This window comes from Aythya ferina, assembly GCF_964211825.1.
Source record: "Aythya ferina genome assembly, chromosome: 6".
NCBI classification, from domain to species: domain Eukaryota; kingdom Metazoa; phylum Chordata; class Aves; order Anseriformes; family Anatidae; genus Aythya; species Aythya ferina.
The window spans coordinates 2,799,520-2,819,731 of NC_140303.1; the positions used below are offsets into that span (position 1 = coordinate 2,799,520).

A 20,212-nucleotide genomic window follows, 5' to 3' on the forward strand; every position below is an offset into this window, starting at 1 on the left:
ACTGGAACATTTCTCAGAAACATCTGCTGAACAAAACTTCTCCAAAAAAGCTATTTGAATTCCCTGTGAGCCAGTTATACTTCCCCACAGACCCCGTATCACAGCAAAACTCTGGATGGGCGAAGTTCATCACAACAAAGCAGGAAGTTACTGCGGTTTGTGTACTCAGGGAAGAGCTGATGACAGTGCTTATTGTCAAGTCCAAATACTGAGTTACTGTGGAGCCCTATATCAGTCATACCTTCCCTTCATTCAACTAGAGCCCCCCCACAAGTAATAGCAAAGGTGACCCTGAACAGCTTTTTTTTTTTTCTTTCTTTGTGTGTGTGTGTGTGTGTGTGTGCGCGTGTGTGTGGAGGGGGGGTGGGTGGGATGGGGAGAGCATTTCACTGTTTATGCAAAGCCTTACATAACGTTAGCATCTTCATTCACAAAGAGCAGTCATGCCAGTCATTCAGAAAGACTAACTGCAAACAAACCATGCAGTCAGAACTGCCACAAACTCTCCTCTCTGATTTAGCCACGTACCAAAATGAGCAGGCTTGGCCCTGCAGACCCCTTATGGGAGCTGTGATTAGATATTTGTGGTTAACAGAGTTCTACTGCTGGCTTCCACACAACCAAGGGTTTGGCTGAAGTGTGCTCACTCCACAGTAACTCAGTATTTGGACTCTCCACTCCAAAAATGAAAATGAGACCCATGGATAAAAAGCAACTTACATAGGAAAAGATTCTGCTCCACTAGATGACTTCCTTGCGTATGCAGAGTTCTCAATAATGTTGACATAGGGAGAGACGTTCTAATTTTATCCATGGTTATTTTTCTTGAGGTTCTGGTCATTAACTGAGACCAGACAGTCTGACCACCTTGTTTGCATTCAGAGCACAGCAAACAGGGAATGCTTTGGCTCCTTTTAGTCTGTCTGAACTGTGGAGCTGGAGGAAAAACACAAGAAGCCTTTCACCACATTATCCCCATGCACACCCTGCTTTTGGACAGGGCACAAATCACAGCCTTGGTCCTTCCTTCTAGCAGAACACCCACTCCATCCTGTTACCCTCAGAGAAAGTGTTTGTTCCTCCACAGCAAAGGATAAGGATTCTTCCAGCCTACTCAGAGTGCACCCTCCAAGGACAGAACAAAAATACAAGCTACCTGTGCCCAAGAAAAGTTACCTTTTCAAGCACGGATGGTTTCAGAACATACTGGAGAGGGGTCAATTCTGTCAATTCTGTCTTACCTTCCCTGCACAGTGTCTTTTTATGAGTGTGTTCACCCTTCCCAGCCACCCATGGAAACCTTCATTCAAATCAATGTTTCAATATTGAAAATCCATGAGCACAGATGCTTTTCTTTAAAGATTCGCCATGTATTGTATGCTTACCCGAAATTCCTATGCTACCTATGAAGGTGACACAGTAAGCACGTAACATCACATTTCTCCTTGAAGTGGTTAGCACCAGCTGAAAAGTCCAGCAAGAGACTTAAGATGGAGACCTTGAGCTCTTCCATTCAGACACATCACACTGCTACACATTTGTCCAAGATTTTGTGATGCTTTTCACCACCAGAAGCAAGTGCTTATCCACCTTAATATTAGCATAAGTGGAATAAAGGGCTAACAGTAACAGAGCATTCCACATATCCTAAAAATAAAGTACCTGTTCAAGAGCTTGTCTCCTTTAATCTTTACGAAAATTCTGTGAAAGCTCAACCTGCTTTCAGTTTCAGACTTTGATATTAATAAGATAAATGAAATCTAACCTGAAATATTTCTTGAGCTGTTTTCAAACAGCTACCAGTTATTTTTTCCACAGACAACAGTGTATCTGATCAAAAATAAAGGGCTGCAGCAAGGAACAGGTACTCTGACAGTGATTCACTACAATTCTCATCAGAATTGAACAAAGATTTCATTCATCAGATTTTATTTTTTCTTTTGCAATTTCCTAGGGTAAATCATGCAATTCTCAATCTTAATGCTTTAATACTGAAAACATTTCATCTGTCTAGTCTCATGATAAACTCAGAGAAGTGGAAGCATTGATTATTTTTAGGCAGAATATTACATATCTATATATAAAAACTGCAACAAGATGTGTGACTAGGCACTTTTATAACTAGCAATTTCTGAGACCACTTGCCCAGTGCAAACATCAGACCTTTCTTCAGAATTGCTCTTGCAGAACAATCAGCTTTAATATACAGCATCAATTCATAAAAACAGTTAGGTGCTACTGAATTTCATGGAATTTAAATACATGTTTTCAGATGTTTTTCAGAGAAAGATGAACATAAGCACACATTTAAGGGCTTTTAAAAATTTTTCAGAAGTTTACAGAACACTAATGTGAAACTTCATATCTGCACATGAAAACACTTTTAATCAAGAAAATTATGTTCTAAAAATATTACAACAGGATTTTGTTCTTGGAGTAACTCGTTAAAAAGCTACATTCCATTAAAAATTGTACTGAGCGTTGCTGGGATGGAGTTAATTTTCTTCACAGCAGCCCATATGGTTTTAGATTTGAGGCTACAATAACGCTGATAACATACCAGTGTTTTGGCTGTTGCTGAGTAGTTCTTACACAGTGTCAAGGCTCCCCCCTGCCCACACTGAGTAGGCTGGGGGTAGGCAAGAGGTTAGGAGGAGACATCTAGAAGAGCTGACCCAAGCTAGCCAGAGGGATATTCCATGCCATGAATCTTCAAGCTCACCAATAAAAACTAGGTGAGAGGCTTTTGTTGCTGTTGTTTACAAGGTGGTTGTTCAGAGACTGGCAGAGCATCAGCCTGCACATGGCAGGTGGTAGTGAATCAACTCCCTTTACTTGTGTTATTTCTGCTCCTTCCCACACCCCCACCCCTTTTCCTTCACATATTAACAGTCTATCTCAAACCATAGCTTGTCAAACAAAATTTGCCACTTTTGTTCCTTCTGTTTTCTCCCCCATCCCATTGGTGTAGAGTGAGGGAAGTCAGCAAGCTGCTATGTGGGTGCTTAGCTCTTGTACAGGGCAAACCCTCTACAGCAAGTCATACAGAAAACCCATGCCACGTTTGTGTACTATACTCTTCTCAGACTCTGATGTAAAACTTGCCTCCAGTATTCAGTATCTGCAATATTCTACTATTTCTGTAGGTATTTGTATGGCACTGTACATCCAATCACCTGAGATATACGGAGTTACTAAGTATTATTAAAATTATTTTACTGATGGGTACTGAGGTAGAAAGAAACTATAGGGAAACATTTTCAGTATTGATTAAAGATATAAGCTTTATTTCTAGAATTTACAGACACCTGCCATCTTCTAATAGTGACCTGAAGGTTCCTCAGAGCTGGAAAACCAGCCTTGTATCAGCCTGAGGGCTATACTGACCCCTCCCTACCCCTACCCCTCCAAGTACATGATCTGGTATACAAATTTGGCCCTCCAGTTACTTAACAGCAACAATTTCCCCATTTTCAGAGCCACAGGCCATTATTCTGATGCAGAAGACTAAACTCTGCTGAGAAATTATCACCTTTTAATTGAAGTCATTGAAAGCCAGCTCTGCTCTTCTGAGAAATTCCTGTGTTGTATAACACTTTTGACAAGGGTGAAGATGCTTCCAAGGTATCCCACTCTCTAGACTGACCATCTGTTTCTGACAGCTCGAGGTCTGGTTGGGAACTGACCCAGTGATTCACTTAGTTGTAATAGAGCTTACAGTCAGACAAGCAATATTTCACCATGTATTTAGCCACACTCCGGAACAGCAGATGTGTAAGAACTACTTTGGGCACCCATATCTATCTTCTTTCCTTTGAGGAAGTCACACTGCTCACAGCTACTGAGTCTGAAGTGCTAAAGGATTAACAGACTGAATCTATTCAGCCACTGCCTATAAACCTTCCATCACCAAACACTTTGGCATTTTGCCACGTAGCAACTGTGCTTAAAAATTGAAATCCTTAAGAAAGGTGAAATACCACAGAAATATGGTTATGTGCAATCTAGGATGTATGCAAATGAGTCCTCTCTTTGCCTGTTACAATAATGTCTGAGTATTTCATGAGCATTGATACACGATCTATTTATCCTCCAAAAATCCATGCTCAAGTGCAGAAGAATAGTATTATTACATCATTTCACTGATACAAAAATGAGGTAACACGTGATTCACTGAAGACTTCCCAGGAAGCAATTCATAAGGAACGCTATCCAGATATCCTAAGTTGCAAGTAAACAGAAGAACCTTGAAGACATTTGAAAAACAGAAAGATGAAGACATTAATTCCCTTGTTAGGCTAGGAACAGGCTGCAGCTTATGCTTTTTTTTTTTTTTTTTTTGTAAAAACATGCTGAACAGACAGACACCAACTACTTTCAAACACAATAGTAAAAGGAATTACTTGATAATTATTATCTCCCTCAAAACAAGTGTCAAAAAATACTGGATTCTTGCCACCTCTGAATTGAAGCAATTGCAAAGACGCGATTTCTCAGTATTTTATAAGTTTACCTATTTTTTTTATTATTATTATTATTATTGCTATGAAGCTGCCTCTTTCCACCGTTCTCTGGACATTACCTTAGATATTACTTAGTGAGAGGTGACTTCCAAATATCAGTTCAGCAGAACCTTCAGTTGCAAATCATGATATTTCTTCATAGAGGTTCAATTTGAAAAGGATGAGGGGAAGCAGAAGGACACTATAGTAAGAGATTGTCAACTTAGTGACACGTAGAAAGAAGGTAAAGGAAAGAAACGCATCTGGAAAGGTGAAAGACAGACTCCACATATAAAACAGGAACCAAAGCAGCTTTTAAGATGTTCAAATAGGCTGCACTGCCATGGCAAAAGAACTCCCTAAAGTACCTGTCTTCCTGTTCCTACACTGATAAAAGCTCTAAGTAAACAGACTTTACATTTGTTATTTATAACACTAACGTGCACTGTGAAAGTGAGACTACAAAGATACAGAATTAGAGGATAAGTAAGAAGTCAAAGCTACAGAGAACGAATCAAGTATTCTTCCAATTCTTGCTATTTTTTTCCTTCTGTTGTGATCACAGTGGCACATGGCACCATGATCAGTTGTTGCAGGACAGCTCAAGAAACACGACCAACTCAGCTGTAAAGGATAGGCTGAAAGCGTGACTTCAGTTTCTGAGCTTATTTAGTCACATGCCAGTCACAATGACTTGCAAAGACAAATATAAAAGGTATCTTATGACTGTGAATGACTCCAGTTTCTGTTCTTATTTTTCTGTCTTCTCCAATGGACTGTATCTGCTGCAAAGACAGCTGGAAGTTAAAAAGAAAGTTGTCAATTTACATTTGATTTACTTTGGTGCTCTCTCCTTATAGGAGACTCTTTTGTGAAAAAACATCCCTCATTCCCTTTCCGCTCTGGCCAACACATGGGGGTGCTGACAGATACCCTTAAACAGCTTTTACAGGGCTTATTTTCACTGCCACAGAAGCTTGGGCAATTGCCTAAGACTTGTCATTAGACCCATTCTTGACCGCACATACAATACTCCCAGCTAAAACAAGCCAGTTTTAAAAAAATAATTCATTTTAAACTCAATCTATCCAGCACACTGGGATATACAGAAAGATAAACCTTCAATAATACAAACTGTTCTAGCCATTAATACAAGAGGGCTGTAGGTGCAACAGATACGCTAACTCAGCAGTTACTAATTCAATCTTGTTGAACAGCACCAATGTAATTTCAGTGTGACCATACTCCAATAAGCAATATTTAGGGATATGGTTTAGTGGGGATTGTTAGTGCTAGGTCAGAGGTTGGACTCGATGATCTTGAGGTCTCTTCCAACCTAGAAATTCTGTGATTCTGTGATTATCTCAAGAGCACCAATTCAGTTGAAACAAAAGGAGGTCCAGAGTTACACCAGCATTTTGGCCATGTGACAATGCCTTTGCTGATCTGCACAGAAATTTCAGAGTAATTATCCCCAAAGTTAAGAACATATAACCACAGTTGTGTGTCCACATCCATACACAGATGGACAGAAACTGATTTCCTGATTTCATTGGAAGAGGAAAAATAATGAAAAGAAGTAATAGGTAAGTTTTGATACTGCAGCAAGGAGAAGGCAGTCACAGACTAGCTTATAGTTTAGCCATGTGTGCAAGACATGAATTATTTCTTCCTGATTGCCACTTAAGTGAGTACTGATCCTTGTTTGCTTGGGAATAAGACCTATTCAGCAGTCCCCCAGCTAACCCTAGAATTATTACTTGACATTTCTGAACATCCCGATTGTTAAAACCAGCCTCTCCTAAGCCAGTACAACTTGTTTGTCTTTGCAGGAATATTTTTCCTTCTGTATTACAAAATATTCACTCTAATAGATTAGAAATGTGATTGCTGTCCTCTGTTAGCCAGTTTTTGCTTATTGAAACTGTATCTTTTCCTAAAGACTCCAGTGAAGCTTTGGAGCACATAAGTGCTTTAAAGTAAAGCCTGCACTTTTAAAAGGAAAGTACAAAGTTCTTAACTGCATCTGGAACATCCAGGTATTCCCTGAAGCAAAGCCTCCCACAACAAAGGCTCTGACGGCTTAGGTCCCAAAGTTCACTGCAAGACTGAAGAACATGGATTTCCACATGGCTTGCTGAGACTCAGTCATGTTCAAAATCGAAGGAATGAATGGAGCAATTTAAAATGTGATACTTGAATGAAGAAATACAACCACTCACACATGTCACAATGTTAAAGAGCAATCCTTGGTGTTGGAACCCAAAGAGGTGCAGATTTCAGAGCTCAACAGGAAGACTGGAAACCGGGTAAGGTAAACATACTCACTTGCATGTCTTTGGGCAGAATTTGATGCAAACAAAGACAAGATTTGGTTCTTTATTCCCTTCAAAAGGGATACAAGGAAGGGCTGAGAACAAGGAAGACTGTGAAGTCTTCCCTTTTGTCTAACAGGCACCTAAACTTAGATTGAACAAGACAGTAAGATGCCTAGCAGTTACTGCATTTCTTACACCAAAATATGGGTCCCCTCTCCTTAAAGTGCTATCTGTAGTCTGCAGGTGGTATTTTTAGGATTTAAGCAGACCAGACTATGCACATTATTGTATTGAGACACTCTAGTGATTGTGTTTTCCCCAGCATAATATACTACCTGCTAAACCTCAGTTTTCATCCTTCAGGACAAGTTGAGAGAGTGATTGCTTTTGAACTTGAGGAAAATTAAAATGTTAAAAACAACAACAACAAAAAAAACAACTCTAAAACAACAACAGAAAAGCTTTACAACTTCAAAAAATGTATTTTTCCCCTGTTATATGAGTTCTTTCAACTATTTTTGTTCTCTTGAACTTCATGAAATATTGATGATCAAATGGACGTGTAATCTTAGAAGCCCATTCTTATGTGGGCTCTGATATGAAATAAGGTCACTGGCATAAAATGATTTAAATTTGAATTGTAATTCTTGTACTTTGAGAGCAAAACACAAGCACAAAATTGAAGTCAGAAGCCTTTGCTTTGTACCACTGTACAGTAAAAAAGACAAAGCAGGTAACCAAGACAACTATAAACCATACAACAAAATTACAAAAAGAATGTTTTATTGGATGTTGTAAAGCTGCTTTCCTCCCAAACGTTACCACTTCTTCAAGGTATTGCATCTTACTTGGTCAAACTTGATAGAAAATATTTGAATTCATATGGGACAACCCTCCATAATTTGATTACCTTCCTGACTCACCATTTTGTCCTCATGGCATATTGTTAAAGAAAACATTATGCAGAAAATAATGACTCAAGGGAGGAGAAAGGAAATCAAGAGTGAATGTACAACAATTAAAAGGAAATTTATTTGATAATATAAAAGTGAAATACTGTAGCTTACAGTCTGCAAATATTTAAGGTAATTTCCCACCATAATGAAAAGTCACTTCTTGCAATCACAGGTCAAAGTGATTTTGTATTTTCAGACAGAAAAAGACCCTGAAGTAGGAAACTGTGCTGCAACTCTGCATATTTTAACACTTTAAAAACAGCAGCCCATATCCTGTTTTGGCAAATCTATGGCTGATGAAAGCATTGTGTGTGGAAGAGACACCATTAAACACCCTCTCAGAACCTTCAACCACTGTACCTTCCAACGGGACACAAAGAAAAAAGCAGATATTCAGACATCACATCCCCAAACCTCCCATTAAAGAGAACTCAGTGACAAGTAACAGCACCAAAACCGAACATGAGCAGTGATTCCTATTACATTTTTGTCTATCACAGCTCTCCAGCCTTGGAGAATATACAAATAAACCAAGCACTTAAAATCTCTCCACCTTGAACTCTGATCTTTTTAACAGCTCCCTAATCCTGGTATAAATGTGACACAACACACATGAGCACTAGAACCAGCTGCTAAGATGCAATCTAGATCTCAACAGCTATCCATAGGGATGTGTGCTGTAATGGGTTTAGAGAGCAGAACCAAACTTTCTAACTCTGGATAGGAGTCTTTATCCTTTGAAATCTTGCTTTACACTTTTAACAAGAAAAACAAGCTCTCTGACCACTTCTCTCTGATGCCTAGTCCTGACCCCAACCTTCACCTGAGGTTTCACAATCCACCTGTCACACAGGAGAGCTTGAACGCTGCACTCTGCTAAATCCACTGCAGTCCTGTGAGCCTTCCAGATCCTAACAGTAAATATAACCTTTGACACCTCCATTCCTGAGGAAATATCCTAAACATAGGCCAAAACAGAGTTTAAAGTATGGCCTAGGGACAAAAATCAGCACTAAAAATAACTGAAAATTACCTGACTGTATCTAACTCACAACCTTGTGGAAGCAAGCAATAAAGTCCTCCAGTCTTATATCAAAACCCCAACTTAAACCATAGCTGGCAGCACCCAACAACCCTCTGAATTTAATCAGACACCACGAGTCACTGAAGGAACACAGTGTGAGAACCACAGTCTACAGTTGACATGACTGGATGCAGAGGCTATTTAGCATCGGCTGTAACACAAAACCAGCAAGACTTGGTTGAGAATTTTGGTACTAGATGTTCTTTGGACCTTTTTTGTTTTCAGATTTTGGCCTAAGCTAGTGAGTCAATCACACTTCCCTAGCTGCCAGTGCACAGTAATTTAGCACATGGAAAGCAAACTTCAGTGTCTTTTATAATTAGTCAAAACTTAAGGCATTAAGCCTCAACCTTATGCCCAACACAGGCTGACCGGGAGCTCTGATGTGGTCAACGTAAGCAGCGCTCTTTGTCTGTCACTACTCAACTTCAACATAATTGCTAAATTGCTGTTTTGCACCTCAGTACCTAGCCATTTAGTAATGTTCTCCTAAGGCTGAACTCTGCCTGTCTCTGCTGCTTGGCCAGGATGTTTCATTTTGTTTGCTGCAGCGTTAAGCTTCTGCCAGGGAATGCAGCGTTAAGGATAGCCAGCAGGATTCAGCTTTCTGAGGGCAGTTCAGACAGACACTTACAATGTGCATTTCTTACTACAACAAAAGAGCATACAATCAGAAGCTTCTTGGCTAAAAGCATCTTCTATCTGGTATTTGCCAAAGATTATATAGCAAGAAGTCTGCTGACTTTAGGATTGGGAAACAACCATATAAAAGCTTCAGGATTGGACCAACTCACCTCCTATGCCAGATTTCTGTCCAGTGACACATATGGGACAATACCACAGTAGGGCAAAGGATAGTATCCATGTTCAACACCAATCCAGGAGGGAACTACAGTAAACGAAGAACAGCTGCAGTGAGGAAGAAAACCTATAAATGCTGTGTGGTCTTGTCAAAGAGAAAAACTGTTCTTGAAGGCTCTCACAGCGGAGAGCATACTACGCAATCAGAAATACAACTGGCACTGCTTCTTCAGTTTCAGCCAGCATGAAATCACATGGTTTAAAAAATAAAACTATGCTTGCTATAAGTCTTAAAGGACCTGAATATCAATAATTCACTTCTTTTACCTGATATAAACTCTTCCTAGCTCTATGATGGATGAACTAGAGCATCAAGATAGGCCTCAGACTCTTTACAAACAAGTTTTTTAAAACAAGTCCACAGCTAAAAAGTCTGTAAGTATCTTTACTCCCCTAACAGTCATTATTTGAGTCCATTATTCCTGCTATCTCAATGCCAGCCAGTATTTTCTTCTCAATGCATTATGGGCTTCATCCATTTGCTACTGACCAAACTGGGGCTGGAATGGACCTGTAACACAGACATACATGAGCCACATGGCACTAGAGACTCAACACCACGCAGTTAAACACATTGCATCTCACTAGAAGGGAAACCTCTCTCAGAAGTTCACTGTCTAAACCACCAGACTCACTGTAAGTGCAAAATAGAGTGGACTGAGTTGTGGGCACTGCTAAAGCACTAGCACTCAGACAGCTGGCATCAGGCAATGCTTTTCTGCTTCCTACAAGAATTGCTGCCTGCTTCCTACCATGTCAATACTTTTGATAGATCCTTTCACAGTTTGTTTACATAGATGATGTTTTTTTCCTCCTCAATCTCTGGGTGACCTCAAGTATCTCCAATTATTTTAGCCTTCTCTGTTCTCAGAAACCATAAGAGGGATTCTGGAACTCACTCTATGCACGCAGTTACTGACTCTAGCAGACTTATGAAAGCTTTTTACTGCTTATGAAGAAACTCATCCACATGTAAAGTTTCCAGAAAAGCCTCATCTGGGGAATTAACTTTGACAACAGAACAACTACCCAGGCACTTTTGCTATATTCAGTTCCTAGTATCCATATATATACTTTGTCAAGATTGGCTAACTGGATTTGAGATGAGGATTTTCACTGAAACACATTAGCCCATGAGTCAAAATTATCCTCCTAAGGACAGGGCTTCTGAGGCTACATTCAGAAATACTCAAAATGACATGAGATTGTCAGCCAACGCTTATGACAGTTCTTCATTATCATTGTTAATAAATGAAATATTCTCTAATGCATTCCAAGCTAAGCTGTAGCCTTTTCCCTACCCTCAGAGGATGCACGTACAGTATAAATACAAGGCAGTATACCAGCTGCAGCTAGCAAGTCAGAGAAGTCTACTTGATGGCACAAAGCATTATTTGTTATTCTATACTTTTAGGCAGGATTCTAACTTCTGAACTTAATGAGTTTGTGCAGAATCCAAGAATTAGTCCAATATACTGACAAAAACATATTTTAAGTAGAAAGCTTTTGTGAGTAGCCACGTGGAATACTTGAGGAAAAAAATGATCATTAAAGAAGCTGCAGAGGATTTACAGTTCTGTTTTGTTTGGATCTACACAGTAGACCAGTCCATAAACTGAAACTTTTTAAAAGAAGAACAAAACACATTTGCTTTGCTTTATTTAAGAATTGTGGGAATGATGGTAACCAAGCAACATCACAAAGCTGGAGAGCCCTGGTTAAGGCAATCACTGATACCCTGATGAGCCAGGATATGCCTAAAGGAGCTTTGGGAGCTCCATTTTTATACACTTCAGGGGCCTCCGCAGATCTTAAGACAACTGAGAAAGAGTCCACACACTCTGTGGACTCTACACATCTCCCACAACTCTGTGTGAAAACTGCCTCTCCTCTTAATTGAATTCTGCTGCCACTGTGAGTTTTACTTGGCAATTTTGCACACTGAAAGGTCAAGCTGCCATAAAAGCTTGCTTTTACAGAGGTTAAGCAATTCAAAAATAATGTTTCAGACAGCATAAGTGGTGACAAGTTAAAAATAAGCTCCACAGATTTATTAGAATATTCAGTGCAGACCCCTGTAAATATATGTATATTTGCTTACACAAAACAATCTTATAATTAATTCTAAAAGATAATAAAAACCACAACTAAATTTAAAAAATCCAGTGTCATTTTCTGGGCAAAAACTGTCCTCCCATTCATCTCTACTAAATCAGAACAATTAAGCATTTTACAACTTCTATGATTAATGACAGCTGGAATACCTCATTCTCAATTAAGGCACTATCAACACTGTTTTCAAATTGGCACATCCACCATGTAATCTGTCTTCAACCTTCCAACAGAAGAACAGGAGCTTATGAAGGGAGTAGTACTTCATATTTTGCACACTCAAGTGAAATCATGCCCTCAGTCTCACTTTTTTTTTTTTCCCAGCACTTTATGAAGCTTTTTTTTTTCTTCTCAACGGATCAAAACCAAAGTAAACATTTTATTACTAACAATACCAGTGTGTGTGTTTTGGTATATATAGGTATTTCAAGACAATCATAATCTGACAAAGAAAATAATACATACAAGATGCTTTTAAAAAGTTGGTGAATTGCTTATCTAAATAAACAATAGGCAGTGAAAATATATCCAAGAACACCTGCTTTTCACAGAATGAGGTACAATTTCAAGAGACAAAAAAGGCACCTACTGAATATAATCAGTGCAAGGTGGATAATACATCAGTGCTGTGAACGGTGAGCTTATGGTGCAATTTAGTAGATAGCATTGCAGAAATTAAATTGCACAGGCACGACAGTGAGATCAGCACCAAAAGCAACATAATATAGGTACAGCAGGTGTGCTTAACACATAGAATATGCAGATGCTGTGCAATCTGCAGGGGGTGACCAGAAAGCTCAATCCTGAGGAACAGATTTACTTTTCCTGATGCTAACACCAGCTGATACTGGGTTTTACTGTCTGCTACCAACTAAGTAACCAAAATACACCTAAATGACCCAACTAGAGACTGTGCCTAGAAACGTCCCATCCCAGTTACTCTGGGACATAGAGAGAGGGGGGCTTCGAGAAACTTGGTTTACTGCCACCACCCTTGCTGTATTTGTGAGAAATATCACATAAGGAACAGGAAGAGCAGAACCTTTCATCGATACTAAATCACATCACATCTACAGTGTTGAGCATCCACTTTTCTAACAACCTAACAGGACACAAAGCACGAAGAAGAAGACTATCACCTGGCAACCCCTACTGACAGGATGCCCAGCAGAGGGATGCACACTGCATCACCCCTGGCAGCAAGCACTGCGTCCTGCTCTGAGAGCACCAACTCTGCTCAGGAGCCAACTGGATCCCTCCAGTCTGCTCCACCTCACTCCATCCTGTTTTCTGGAAAGGAGGAGGACTGAGAACTCCCAGCCAGATGTCCTCTCAGCTGTTTCACACTGCTCTTTCCTTCCAAGAAAGAGCTGAGCAGAACCACAAAGCACGTGTCCTGGGTTCTATAACATAGAGCACTTGGGATCAGATACACTCCTAACATAGAAGTCCAATCTTTACTTCCCTCCATATAGAATGGGAAAATGCCCATTCTTGCTGCATACAAACTCTAAGAATGGGATCATAATGAAAAAATGTATAACAAAATCAATTTACAAATGTAGCTTTAGATTCTTTTGAAGTTTTAATGGGAAGGAGGAGCAAAATTACTCAGGGGATCTTGGTCAAATTCAGTCATGAGTATAATGAGATCTCATTCCTGTGTGGTATTTCGCATCACAAAGGAAAGCATGCAGAGCTCTCACAGCCCTGAGACACAAGGATCCATGAAACACTTAACTTATGCCATTTCATAGGAATGATGCACAAATAATAAAATAACCTCTAAAGTTTTGCAGCAAAATGTTCGTATCGGAACTTATTGTGTCTTTGATTACAAAGTGTTGACCTGGGCTTCAGCTGAAATGCTTATGTCAGTCCTTTACTTATGAAGGATTTTTGCTAATATAAAGCAAAAATACTTTTATCCAAGCTCATTAGCAGAAAAGAAAGCTGTAAGCATTGGTACAAATCTGGAATGTCTCCAGTGAACTCAGATCCACCCTGTGCTAAAGGAAATCATAGCTTGGCTGAGTTTATTGGCATAGCACCCTCTGTATGGATCACTGATTTAGAATTCCAGTCTGTATTTACTTTCCTAGAAACAAACACGTAATTACTGCTGACACTACCTCAGCAACTGGCTTATAACTTGGCACATCTGCTCTAAGTGTCTTTGGTATACCAACTGTGAAGTTTGTTACAGCAATATCCACAAGACATAGTCTGCATACTTTGTTGTACACTGAATAAAAAGAAATGACATGCTACTTTTAATGACAAAGTTGTTTGGAAAACACTTATATGCATGCAACGTGGCCAAGCATCTAACCCAACCCGATCTCTAACCCAACCTTTGCTTTAAGAAGTATTACATTTACACCAGTTTCACATTTCAAAACTCATAGTACACTGACGTACGAAGTATATTGATACTACATGTTTTTCCATTTTAAGTCCTAAAATTGTTGCTTATTTATGTAGAGGAGGGGAGGAACACAATAAAAACAAATAGTACAAGCTACCTTTCTTGTTTCTCCAGTCTCTTAACTTTCATAGACGGAGCTGCACGGATATTCTCTGCTCACATCACTGATGAAATGAACTCAACATAATCCTTTTAACCACAGTTCTCAGTATGAGTAACTGAGGCTTTCATATGTCAGTAAATCTCTTCACATTTCAAGCAGATTTCAGATACATTGACCTCAATGGGCCAATATGCTAAAAAACAAGATTTACCTTAGCCACATTAATGTTCTTCACCTTCAGTTCTGAAGTATGCTTCTGTTCTCCAAGTGAGTTACTAGAGCCAATGAATTTGACGAGCCATACAGGCAACTCGTGGTGTATGTTCAGGACTACAGCACACTGTAAAAGTAGAATTAACCGAGGTACAAAACAAGAGTGAAACGTCTACATCTTTTCACATCCTGTATATAATCAAATGCTTCATTTAACACAAAACATACTAACAGCAAACTGTTAGTATTCAATGACCGAAAGTCCATTGCTGCCACTCTTCATTGTTATCTTCTGCAGTATCTGATTAGGGCTCCTAAAGGCCTGTGAGACCCTCTGGATAAGAAATGGTGTTTTAGGTACATGCTACTATGCACGCAGAATATTAAGAGCAGTGAATCAATGTGCTACCAGGTGACTTGCAGTAGAAGAGTACAGGCACAATGGCTGCCGCACAATCCAAACCACTTGTTGCAGTGGGAGGAAACCATCAGAAGCTGCTCAGTCAACAGCATTTGATAGCCATGGAAAGCTGTTGCATGTCTAGCCCTAATCCATCTCACAGTGAAGCCGTAAGACTTGCAGAAAGACACTGTCACCCTCAGCTTGTGAACTCCTCCCTGTATTTCCCCTTGCATCGTGTCTCCACAATGTGGAGGAGTCTCCTGGCTCTACATCCCTGCTCACATGGCCAGGAAGACCTGCCATGTCAACATGTATGATGCTTTATATTGGCCACAGGTGTTAATACAGTGCTAGTTTGGATAGAGAAAAAAATGAGGTGCCCTCATCAGCTTTTAATCAAAACAAGATCTCTCATTATATTGATGAGATGTTCAGAAAAGTATGCATCAGGATATCTGGTCTTGAGTCTCAGTTCTTACCTTTACTATTTACAAGATTCAGATCATTTTATCCAGGGAAACAATACCCCTGGCTTTCACACAACCCTGATTTGTATTGCTCCTAGAAGTTTATGATTGGCCTTAGGGTTAGAAGCCATTTGTGGTGGGGCATTTTCAGAAAAGCTTTTTCCTTCTGTGTGTTCAGGTACAATAAATTGTTTGCTGAAACTATAACAGTAGGACTCATTCAACATTTTCTGAACAGTGCTATGAATTTGTTGCAAGTATCCAATTAAAACAGATTTTGAGTTAAAATACAGCGATACAAGTATTTTTCATTAGTTAAAATATACACCTGCTGTCACTGGCAAGTGCTCAACATTAAACATGCACTTAAAGCTATGGAATTGACAAAGGAGTGAAACAATCTCTACCCGATCTGCTGAAATCCACATACAAAGTACAGAGGGGACAGGTGAGAAAGTAACAACAAAGATACCTGTAACTGAGCAACAGGCTGATCAGAGACTGATCAGAAACTCAGAAATTGGGCAAGAGTGCTCCGTTCTTCACAGACCCAGAACCTCAAAATAAAGTGATGCAGTATCATGACACTAAAGACTTAGAAACTCATGTCAGAAATTCATCTCTAGGGGGCAAGTAAACTCTTTCTGCATTAAATTATGATTAATTGCATTAGGTGCATTTTGGATATCTGACATGCAATACTTAAAAACAGTAAAGGAAATGCAGGTTGGCAAGGAAGGAACAAAAGGTAATGCAATGCATCAAGAGTAGAGATGGGAGAAAAAGAGATGGATTACTAGACTAGTGCCTGAGACAGAGTACATTGGTTCTGGGATAAGAGGTCCTTAGTACAACCTTGGACAGGCCAGGCTTAAATGCCAAAACTGTATGATTTAGGTAACCACTGAAACAATCATTTTTATTTTTATTCAGTTTTGCAAATAATTTTGTAAACAATCCTCTACCCCATTCCCATCCACACTTTAACATGAGGACAGCAACAATTCAGCTTTATGTATGCATAAGAAAAACTGAACCACTGAATTTCACCTTGTAGCTCACTTTGCACTAGAATTCGATCACTTTTAGAGTGTTTATAGTGCAAGATTTCCATTTGATTTGTGCATGTGCTGATAATATAACATATTACAGCCATTTCCATCTTGTGGTTGCCACTGTTGCTGCAGGACAATATCCCTCCGCTAAATATAAGGGCAGAGATGGAACCTGTTGGTAACACAATTTCCAGGAATGGGTTTAAAAGGTAGAAAAAAGGAAAACCTTATTTTTGTTGTTTTAAAGTCCTGCACTCTAAGAATTGAAACTTTATAATTAAAGTAACTAAAGTGTATATTTTCTCTAAAATAAAGAAGGGAAAAGAAATATGATTTTCTTCTACTATTTTTTTGAATGCACTACAAACACTTTGTATGGAAAAGGCATGTTATGTGGGATGTAGGTGGGAGGGAAGCAATTATTTTAATCTCATATCTAAAAATGGAAGCAACAGGACTGCCATTCATCATTGCATTAGGCCATATTAATTTGTCACCAATTCCCTATTATCAATGTCAGAACTTCCAGCTTAAGGAAGAAAAGGAAAAACTCAGAGTGCAGTCTTCTGCCACAACTGACCTGTCCCTCCCCAACGCAAAAACAAATGTAACGCAAATGCAAAGAAGAAATACGAACTATAATATAGCACAGTACATAACATTAGCCCTCAAAGAAACAAATGCGAAACCTTTGATGGGTTTTCCTTCACCACTGATGCCTTATGGTTAAGTAACAGAAATTTAAGGAAAACCTTCAAGCTTAAGGTATTCTTAAATATATCTATATTATATAAAAAAAAGTCAAAATACTTAAAAGCCTCAAGACAAAACATTCTAATAGGATGTAAAGTCCAACCAATTATCAGAAATACCATTAACTAGTCTTTACACACCTGACATTTAAGAAGAGATTTCTGGATATACAGCCTTTCCTGAGTATACTACATTGACCTCAATTTTACTACTATATCATCATGGGAGGATAAAGGATAGGCCATGAATTCAAAAACAAACAAACAAACAAACAAAAAACACGAACAAAAAGATTCTAAATGATAATTCAGAAACTGACCAAGGCAGAGCCCTGGAGGGAGCCCAGATGAAAGGCAATGTAGCCATGGCTGGACAAGATCCTTGTGCTAGGTTGCTTAACAAGCATTACTTAAATCAATAAAACAGAGAGCTGCTTGGTCTTTTTTCCCCCCTTCTTCTTGTTTCACCTAAGCGACAAACTCAGAAACTGGCAAATCAATACCTGCACAAGTGGAAATTGAATCACACAGATTTAACATCACAGAAAAAAATTAAGAAACTAAACATTTTCAGCAACACACCCAAGTTTGCAGAGATCTAGGTGTTCCTTTGGCCCTACCACTTATATACACATATTGCATATGAAATGGAGTTGCACAGACATTTTTGTAACAGCTTTGAAAGATGCTTTATACATGTACAAGTGGTTCTTCTCTGGTGGCTTGTCATTTTGGTAGAACAATCATTGGATGCTCAATGCACTTAAGCTGCTTATGTTTCTCACAGAAGAATGCTCACATCTGTCACTAATTGCATGAATGTTATCATATGGCTGCTACCATGTACTCGTTAGGACCCTACGAGCAGTTCTTGGCTTCTCCTTTCAAGGAATTATGAGAACTTGATTACTTCATGTGACTTCAGGTAGAATCTTATTTTTTTTTAAATTATTTATTATTTATTTATTTATTTATTTTTTACAAATTATCAGCCTGAATTCATTTAGCCACTTTGAGTCAAAATTGCCAACTTCTGAGTTACTCTTACTTTGTTTTAAAAGCAACAACAAAAATCCTGGATTTTCATCAAAAGCAGCCAGACTCCTGGATGGCTCCAAATTTCAGCATATGCTCCAAGTATGGAAACGGCATTCCGAACAATCTTTGGAAATAGCTAGGAAAGGCAAGGGCTGGGTCCCATTTCTTTCTGTTGATCCTGATGCAGGATCAAGCTGTGTGATGATAATCTGCTTGACCCTTTTAATGAAGAAACTACACAAAATTTGAAACTGATATAAAAAAAACATATACTGTCAGACTGAAGTAAATCCCACCATCTTTGTTTCATTCTTGATGTACAACAGTACAGATAATACACGCACTTCCTTAGACTTCCTTTTATCAGGTGTACTAAAAATCTTACCTAGCAGATTCCAGAGAGGGCTGAAAATGAGCAGCTGATACATTTCTACCTTGTTCCTATCATGACTGCTCAACAAACATTTCCTTTGACTACACAGTTTATTTGTATACATGTGTTTTTTTTTGTATGTGTGTGTGGTTTTGCATGTTTTAAAAAAAAAAAAAAAAAAAGAAAACTTTCACCCCTGACCAAGTACCTTTCTACATCTGCATTAACATGGTCACTTAATAACTGATGTAGTCCATCTGCTGTTCAAGACCCCATGCAATTCTGTGTTTTCCATTTCAATTAACAGCAAATTCTTTCCCAAAGCTTTTTTCCATGTCAGTACTACAATCTGAAATTGTCTGAAAAATGCAGTGAAAACCCATGAAGACCATGGCAGAAGTCCTTAAAATTGTAAAAAGAAAAAGCTTTTTAGGAGTCTAATACCAGGTTTGTTTTAAAAACAACAAAAATAAAACAACACCCTCATCAACAGTCATTCCAAAGCACATAGGCTGCCAGCTGGTTCCAGCTCCAGTGGTTTTCCCATGCTTGCCATAAGGCCTGCAGGAGAAATGCAGCTCTGCACGAACCTTCCTCCCATACACATGTGATGAAGATGCTTTACCACACTCCTATCTTACAGTCCAAGATTTCAAAATGAGTCGTCTTCACACAGGTCTTTTGTTATCACAGAACATGGTACTTGCTATGATGCTGTTCAGCCATTTCCCTCTATTAAATCACTACTGAAGAAACCTTGGGCAGCTCACTGACCATGCAGAGCCTGATAGGCAGAGATCACCCTAGAACAAGCACTATATCGTGATATAAGATGCCCATTTTTTGTCATAAGTACCAGTAAACTTTTTTTTTTTTTTTTTTAGTTTACAGAATCTTTAATACAGGCTCAGCTGCTATCTAAAACGAAGATACTATTTTCAAGAGAGAACAACTAAAATATTTAAGTGGTATCTTAAGCGTGCTATCAATTTAATTAAGAATTGCATTTACTTTGCCTTATTCCTTTAATATGATGCAACAATAGTAACAACTAACCTTTTACAGTTTAATATTCTTGCAACTACAAGATGATTCCTCTTCCATTTAATATGTCCCTTTCAATAGCATAATTAATCTAGTTTTCTCTTTGGCAATTCATTAAAATGCATTGGAAGGTAACACCATTCACCCGCAGTCTGATTTTTGGAGGACCTGATTAAACACAATTCAAATTAAAACTTTGTGCTCATCATCTCTGAAAATCCAGCACCAGGACGGCAATTAGAAACTTCCCACCTTTGCTACTGGATTATGTGCAGAGTAAGTAAAAATAATCAGGGTCAGATACAGTGTAACTTCAGAGAAGGAAATCATGTTAAAATGCCACCACAGGAATCTTAGCTCATCCCATTAGCAAAGAGAAAGGCAACCCATCATTCTTTGTCAGCTGATGGCAGCGTAATGGATGAATTTACATACATGACCATCTGTTGCCATGTTAGGCAACAGCAAAGTGACTTTCCAGAATGCCAAACTGTCTGCCCTGT

At 38.9% G+C, this 20,212-nt stretch overlaps 1 protein-coding gene across 6 annotated transcripts in view; it reads right to left on the bottom strand.

The window, feature by feature from the left end:
• SPATS2L (spermatogenesis associated serine rich 2 like) overlaps positions 1-20,212 on the bottom strand; it is a 146,299-nt gene that overhangs the window by 54,985 nt on the left and 71,102 nt on the right. The window contains exon 1 of one of the 6 annotated variants that reach the window (XM_084523493.1): positions 9,655-9,673. The exons of the other annotated variants lie outside the window; for them this stretch is intronic. The gene's annotated coding sequence lies outside the window, so the exon portion shown is untranslated. Of the gene's footprint in view, positions 1-9,654; positions 9,674-20,212 lie in introns of those variants that run through there. 6 annotated transcript variants of the gene reach the window in all.